Raw genomic sequence first — 8,051 nt, 5'->3', positions numbered from 1 at the left:
TTTGGGGGTCATAAGCCTTTTTGATCGCTTGCTGTTGCACTTTTGGTGATGTAAGGTGACAAAAATGGCATTTTTTACACCGTTTTTATTTTTTAATTTTTATGATGTTTATCGGACGGGGTCTATCATGTGATATATTTATAGAGACGGTCGTTACGAATGCGGTGATACCTAAAAAGGCAATTAATTTTTTTAATTTTACATTTTTATTTATTTATTTTCACTTTTATTATTTTCACTTTTTTTTTTATCAAGTCCCTCTTGGATCTTGAAGATTCAGTGGGGCTGATGGCTGTACTATACTTTGCAATGCTCTTGCATTGCAAAGTATAATACTATCAGATGCCCTGTAGGTGGCAACACTGGACGCTTTTGCAAATCGTCCGGTTGCCATGGCAACCATCGGGCGCTGCCATCGCAGCGCAGCAGCACCGATGGTGGAGAGAGGGAGCCTCCTCCCTCTATTAACCCCATGGATGCTGCTGCCGCGGCATCTATGGGGTTACAGCAGAGTGTCAGCATAGAGCTGACACTCTCTGCTGATGGCGGCGCCTCAGGAATGGAGCCGCCGCCATCACACACAGCAGGGGGACCGCATCGGATGCAGGGGGTAGCCTTGAAAAGGGGGGCGGGGGGGCTAGGGGGTACGGCCAGCATTGAGGGAGGCTGAGGCAGCGCAAATGGGGGCAGGAGGAATGTATGGGGCGGGGAGGGGGCGGACCGCATCAGGGCAGGCTGCATGAATGTGGATGGGAGCAGGGGGAACTTCATAAGGGGCAGGCGGGGACAAGGGGGGGCTTGGAGGCGCACAGATCGGGGGGCACGAGGACACTACCTGAATTCAGACTCTGATCTGCGATTTTTTCACTGCCGCGATCCGATTGGTTAGTCTGCACAGACTAACCAATCGGATCGATTGCCGGCAAGGGGCCACTTGGTCCCTTGCCGGCATTACTGCACTGTATGCTGTCCGTGACAGCAGCAGGACAGGGGCAGAAGCTTTAATCCAAGCGCTTTGCAGCGCTTGGATTAAAGCGCTGGCTTGACGTTTATACATGTGGTAGCTGCGCGAGGCATGTGCAAATATCACGTATATAAACGGATTGCAGTCGGGAAGGGGTTAAAAATGATTTCAGGGATTTAGGTCAAAAGCTTAGGGCAAGGACCTCAAAGGTAGTATTTTTCGAAATACTGCCTGTACCACGAGCCACACAAGAAAGGCAGTGGGAGATTAGGGAGATTAACAAGTGGCTCAAGAACTGGTGTAGGAAGGAGGGGTTTGGGTTCCTGGAGAACTGGGCCGTCTTCTCTATCGGCTACAGGCTCTATCGCAGGGACGGGCTGCACCTCACTGGGGAAGGGGCAGCTGTGCTGGGGAGAAAGATGGCTAGAGGGTTGGAGGAGTGTTTAAACTAGGGACTGGGGGGAGGGAAATTACACTATAGGAGGGGAAGATAGTGCAGATAGAGACCGGGGGCAAGGTAGAGGGACTGGGGGAAGAATGGAAGGAGGGACTAGAACAGTTCAGAAGGAAAGGTGTAGGGTAAAAAATATACATAAAACTCTCAAATGTATGTATACTAATGCCAGAAGCCTGACAAATAAAACTGGGGAGCTGGAATTAGTGATGTGTGAGGAGAACTATGACATAGTGGGAATAACTGAGACATGGCTGGATGATAGCTATGACTGGGCAGTTAATGTACAAGGTTACAGTCTGTTTAAAAAGGATCGTCAAAACCGGAGAGGGGTAGGGGTTTGCCTTTATGTAAAGTCTTGTCTAAAGCCCACACTCCGTGAAGATATAAGTGAGGGACATGAACATGTGGAGTCACTGTGGGTAGAGATACATGGAGCTAAAAACAACAATAAATTACTAATAGGAGTTTACTATAAACCACCTAATATACCAGAGTCCACAGAAAATCTACTACTAAACGAGATAGATAAGGCGGCAAATCATAATGAGGTGGTTATTATGGGGGACTTCAACTACCCAGATATAGACTGGGAAACTGAAACTTGTATATCTCATAAGGGAAACAGGTTCTTGGCAATAACCAAAGACAATTACCTCTCCCAACTGGTTCAGGACCCGACTAGAGGGACGGCCATACTGGACTTAGTATTAACCAATAGGCCTGACAGAACAACAGACGTGCAGGTTGGTGGACACCTGGGAAATAGTGACCATAAAGTAATAACCTTCCAATTATTATTCAAAAGAGCGTTTCTACAGGGAGGAACAAAAATACCAAACTTCAAAAAAGCTAAATTTAGCCAACTAAGAGAGGCCATAAGCCTAACTAACTGGGACAAAGTCCTCAAAAATAAAAATACAGCCACAAAATGGGATATCTTTGAAAACATCCTAAAATCTCATTGTGAGAGGTACATACCGTATGAAAGGTTAAGGAACAAAAAGAAACCAATGTGGATAAATAGAACTGTAAAGAAAGCAATAAATGACAAAAAGGAAAAAAATAGAACATGTAAAAAACTAATAAAAGCGGCCAAACTAGAGACTGAGAGATTAATTGCCAAAGAGAGTAAAACTAACCCTAAAATGTTCTTCAATTATATAAATGTTAAAAAGTATAAATCTGAAGGTGTCGGCCCTTTAAAGAGTAATGAGGGGGGAGTCGCAGAGAGCGACGAGAAGAAAGCAAAGCTGTTAAATATTTTTTTCTCCAATGTATTCACTGAGGAAAATAAACTGTCAGATGACATGCAGAATGCAAAAATAAATTCCCCATTAAAAGTCTCCTGTCTGACCCAGGAAGAAGTACATCAGCAACTTAAAAAGATTAAAATAGACAAATCGCCAGGACCGGATGGCATACACCCCCGTATCCTAAGGGAATAAAGTAATGTCATAGCCAGACCCTTATTTCTGATATTTGCGGACTCTATACTGACAGGGAATGTCCCACAGGATTGGCGCATGGCAAATGTGGTGCCAATATTCAAAAAGGGTCCAAAAGCAGGTAAGTTTAACATCTGTTGTGGGTAAACTGTTTGAAGGTTTTCTGAGAGATGCTATCTTAGAGCATCTCAACGGAAATAGGCAAATAACACCATGGCTTTGTGAGGGATCGGTCATGCCAAACTAATTTAATCAGTTTCTATGAGGAGGTAAGTTCTAGACTTGACAGCGGCGAATCAATGGATGTCGTATATCTGGACTTCTCCAAAGCATTTGACACTGTGCCACATAAAAGGTTAGTATATAAAATGAGAATGCTCGGACTGGGAGAAAACGTCTGTATGTGGGTAAGTAACTGGCTCAATGATAGAAAAAAGAGGGTGGTTATTAACTGTACGCACTCAGATTGGGTCACTGTCACTAGTGGGGTACCTCAGGGGTCAGTATTGGGCCCTATTCTCTTCAATATATTTATTAATGATCTTGTAGAAGGCTTGCACAGTAAAGTAGAAATTTTCGCAGATGACACTAAACTGTGTAAAGTAATTAACACTGAAGAGGACAGTATACTACTACAGAGGGATCTGGATAGATTGGAGGCTTGGGCAGATAAGTGGCAGATGAGGTTTAACACTGACAAATATAAAGTTATGCACATGGGAAGGAATAATGCAAGTCACCCGTACATACTAAATGATAAAACACTCGGTAACACTGACATGGAAAAGGATCTAGGAATTTTAATAAACAGCAAACTAAGCTGCAAAAACCAGTGTCAGGCAGCTGCTGCCAAGGCCAATAAGATAATGGGTTGCATCAGAAGGGGCATAGATGCCCGTGATAAGAACATAGTCCTACCACTTTACAAATCGCTAGTCAGACCACACATGGAGTACTGTGTACAGTTCTGGGCTCCTGTAAACAAGGCAGACATAGCAGAGCTGGAGAAGGTCCAGAGGAGGGCAACTAAAGTAATAACTGGAATGAGGCAACTACAGTACCCTAAAAGATTATCAAAATTAGGGTTATTCACTTTAGAAAAAAGACGACTGAGGGGAGATCTTATTAATATGTATAAATATATGAGGGGTCAGTACAGAGATCTATCCCATCATCTATTTATCCCCAGGACTGTGACTGTGACGAGGGGACATCCTCTGCGTCTGGAGGAAAGAAGGTTTGTACACAAACATAGAAAAGGATTCTTTACGGTAAGAGCAGTGAGACTATGGAACTCTCTGCCTGAGGAGGTGGTGATGGTGAGTACAATAAAGGAATTCAAGAGGGGCCTGGATGTATTTCTGGACCGTAATAATATTACAGGCTATAGCTACTAGAGAGGGGTCGTTGATCCAGGGAGTTATTCTGATTGCCTGATTGGAGTCGGGAAGGAATTTTTTATTCCCCTAAAGTGGGGAAAATTGGCTTCTACCTCACAGTTTTTTTTTTTTGCCTTCCTCTGGATCAACTTGCAGGATAACAGGCCGAACTGGATGGACAGATGTCTTTTTTCGGCCTTATGTACTATGTTACTATGTTACTTGGTGCAGGTTGCCTTGTACAACTCTTTTGTGCTGTCCCGGAGCACTGACAACACAGGGAAATTCCTTCAGTTCTATGAGGCAGTCCTCAAGGCCCTGATTTTTTAGGACCGGGAAAGAGCAGGCCGGAGTACCTCGGGAACTGGAGGCGCCCGGATCGTCTCTGGCCAACACTTTCCAGGTGTGGTCCCCCATACTGGAAAGAAGGGACGGACCCAAAAAAGGTGCAGAGTGTGTCACAGGAGGGGGATACGGAAGGACACCACTACTCAATGTGACACGTGCCCCGATCATCTGGGCCTCTGCATTATTGGTTGCTTCAGGGAGTACCACACTGTCATGGAGTACTAAATTTATATCTCAATTTAGCCACTGACAAGCGGATAAAAAACTGGTTCTCAGACTTGAGACACTAAAACTAAAAAAAGATAAAAAAAAACTATTATTTTGTAAAACTAAAATACGGTAAATAAAAAAAGTAGACTTATTAGGTTTTTCAGCATCCGTAAGAATCTTCTCTATAAAATAACCCCCCCTAACCCCTCAGATGAAAACGGTAAAATAAAAAAATAAAAACAGTGCAAAAAAAGGTTATTTTTTGTCACCTTATATCACAAAAATTGTAATAGCAAGCGATCAAAAAGTCATATGCCCCCCAAAAAATGAGCCCCTACATAAGATAATCGGCTAAAAACAAAAAAAAATTACTCTTAGACTATGGAGATACTAAAATGATTTTTTTTTCTTTATAAAAAGATAATATAGTGTAAAACATAAATAAATAAATAAAAAGTAGACATGTTAGGTATCGCCGCATCCGTAAGAATCTGCTCTATAAAAATACCCCCCCCCCCACAGCCCCTCAGATGAACACGGTAAAAAAAAAAAAATGGTGCAAAAAAAGGCATTTTTTTGTCACCTTACATCACAAAAATTGTAATAGCAAGCAATCAAAAAGTCATATGCCCCCCAAAATAGCGCCAATAAAACCGTCCTCTCATCCCGCAAAAAATGAGCCCCTACATAAGATGATCGGCTAAAAACAAAAAAAATAAATGACTCAGACTATGGAGATACTAAAATGTATTTTTTTTCTTTATAAAAAGATAATATAGTATAAAACATAAATAAATAAATAAATAAAAAGTAGACATATTAGGTATCGCCGCGTCCGTAAGAATTTGCTCTATAAAAATACCCCCCCCAACCCCTCAGAGGAACACGGTAAAAAATAAAAACGGTGCCAAAATAGCAATTTTTGGGCAAATTTTCCATGTTAATCCGTTTTTTTCCAATAACAAAGCAAGGGTTAACAGCCAAACAAAACTTAATATTTATTACCCTCATACTGCAGTTTACAGAAACACCCCATATGTGGTTGTAAACTGCTGTATGACCAAACGGCAGGGCGCAGAAGGAACGGAATGCCGTATGGTTTCTGGAAGGCAGATTTTGATGGACTTTTTTTGGGGGCACCATGTCTCATTTGAAGCCTCCCTGATGCACCCCTAGAGTAAAAACTCCATAAAAGCGACCCCATCTAAGAAACTACACCCCTTAAGGTATTCAAAACTGATTTTACAAATGTCGTTAACCCTTTAGGTGTTCGACAAGAGTTATTGGCAAATGGAGATGAAATTTCAGAATTTCTATTTCTGGTAACCATGCCTCACTAAAATGTAATATAGATAAACCCAAACTCATATGTACCCTAAAAATAGTCCCAACAAAACTGCCAACTTATCCCGTAGTTTCCAAAATGGGGTTACTTTTATGGAGTTTCTACTCTAGGGGTGCATCAGGGGGCTTCAAATGGGACATGGTGTAAATAAACCAGTCCAGCAAAATCTGCCTTCTAAAAACCATATGGCGCACCTTTCCCTCTACGCCCTACTGTGTGCCCGTACAGTAGTTTACGGAGACATATGGGGTGTTTCTGCAAACTACAGATTCGGGGCAATAAATACAGCATTTTGTTTGGCTGTTAACCCTTGCTTTGTTACTGGAAAAAATTGATTAAAATGAAATTTGAGAATTTCAATTTTTTGGCAAATTTTCCATCTCCATTTGCCAATAACTCTTGTGCAACACCTAAAGGGTTACCAAAGTTTGTAAAATCAGTTTTGAATACCTTGAGGGGTGTAGTTTCTTAGATGGGGGTCACTTTTATGGAGTTTCTACTCTAGGGGTGCATCAGGGGGGCTTCAAATGGGACATGGTGTAAATAAACCAGTCCAGCAAAATCTGCCTTCCAAAAACCACACGGTGCACTTTTCCCTCTACGCCCTACTGTGTGCCCGTACAGTAGTTTACGACTACATGTGGGGTGTTTCTGCAAACTACAGAATCAGGGCAATAAATACTGAGTTTTGTTTGGCTGTTAACCCTTGCTTTGTTACTGGAAATTTTTTTTATCAAAATGGAAAATTTGCCCAAAAAAATTTAAATTCTGAAATTTTATCTCGATTTGCCATTAACTCTTGTGGAACACCTAAAGGGTTAACGACGTTTGAGTTAACGACGTTTGAATACGTTGAGTGGTGTAGTTTCTAGAATGGGGTCATTTTTGGGTGGTTTCTATTATGTAAGCCTCACAAAGTGACTTCAGCTGTGAACTGGTCCTTAAAAAGTGGGTTTTTGAAAATTTCAGAAAAATTTCAAGATTTGCTTCTAAACTTCTAAGCCTTGTAACGTCCCCAAAAAATAAAATGTCATTGTTTTTCTCGGCCTCCGTTCTGTTTTTTTGGCGGATAGGATGGGGACCCATTTATTTCAATGTGTCAGCAAAAAAATGCTAATAGTTCATCCGTTTGTGTTCCGCGTCCGTTGTCCGTGTTTTCCTTCAGCAAAAAAAATAGTGCATGTCCTACTTTTTTCACATTTGCGGACAAGGATAGGCATTTATTACAAGAGATTTGTGGAAAAAAACGGATCCTCCAAAAAAAACGGATGCCGCATCCGTTTTTTTGGACAGACGCACAATTTGCAGACGCATAAAACAACTGTCGTGTGCATGAGGCCTTAGTGAAATGTTTTTACATGTCTACTAGGTATAGCAGGGGTAAATCACTGCCAAAAATTGTTGAATTTCACCCGAGAATGTATCAGACAAATTTGTGATTTTTCTTTTACCTGTCTACTAGGTATAGCAGGGGTATATCACAGCCAAAAATTGGTGAATTTCACCCGAAAATGTAACAGACAAATTAGTGAAATGACATAAAATAAAATACATACAAATTAAAAAAAATAAACTTGATTTAGGAGGTGGAGGTCCATATGGAGTAGGAGTTTGAGGAGGCGGTGGACATAGCGGTGTAGGTGGAAGCGGCGGTGGAGGAGGACAAGGTAGCCAACACTGGTTTTTTGTTTTAATTTTAAGTTTACTTTCTTAATTAGGGCACACTGCAAAAGAGTGGGAAATATCCAAAATACAACAATAAGCAATTGCGCTGTAGTATAACAATGGCTGGGTAAGGCCAGTATACATGTATATTCTGCACAAAGCACGGACAAGTCCTGTGGGATCCATGCCTGGTTCATTTTAATGATCGTGAGCTTGTCCACATTGACTGTGGACAGGC

At 41.6% G+C, this 8,051-nt stretch overlaps 1 non-coding gene across 1 annotated transcript; it reads right to left on the bottom strand.

The window, feature by feature from the left end:
* Positions 1–495: 495 nt before the first annotated feature.
* Positions 496–581, bottom strand: LOC120987492. Its single transcript, XR_005776089.1, has one exon. It is a non-coding gene; the product is annotated as a small nucleolar RNA SNORD71 (small nucleolar RNA).
* Positions 582–8,051: the final 7,470 nt, after the last annotated feature.

Source organism: Bufo bufo, chromosome 1 (genome assembly GCF_905171765.1).
Source record: "Bufo bufo chromosome 1, aBufBuf1.1, whole genome shotgun sequence".
Lineage (NCBI taxonomy): Eukaryota > Metazoa > Chordata > Amphibia > Anura > Bufonidae > Bufo > Bufo bufo.
Note: the sequence above shows the minus strand (reverse complement) of the source record. Positions and strands in the feature narration are given on the sequence as shown.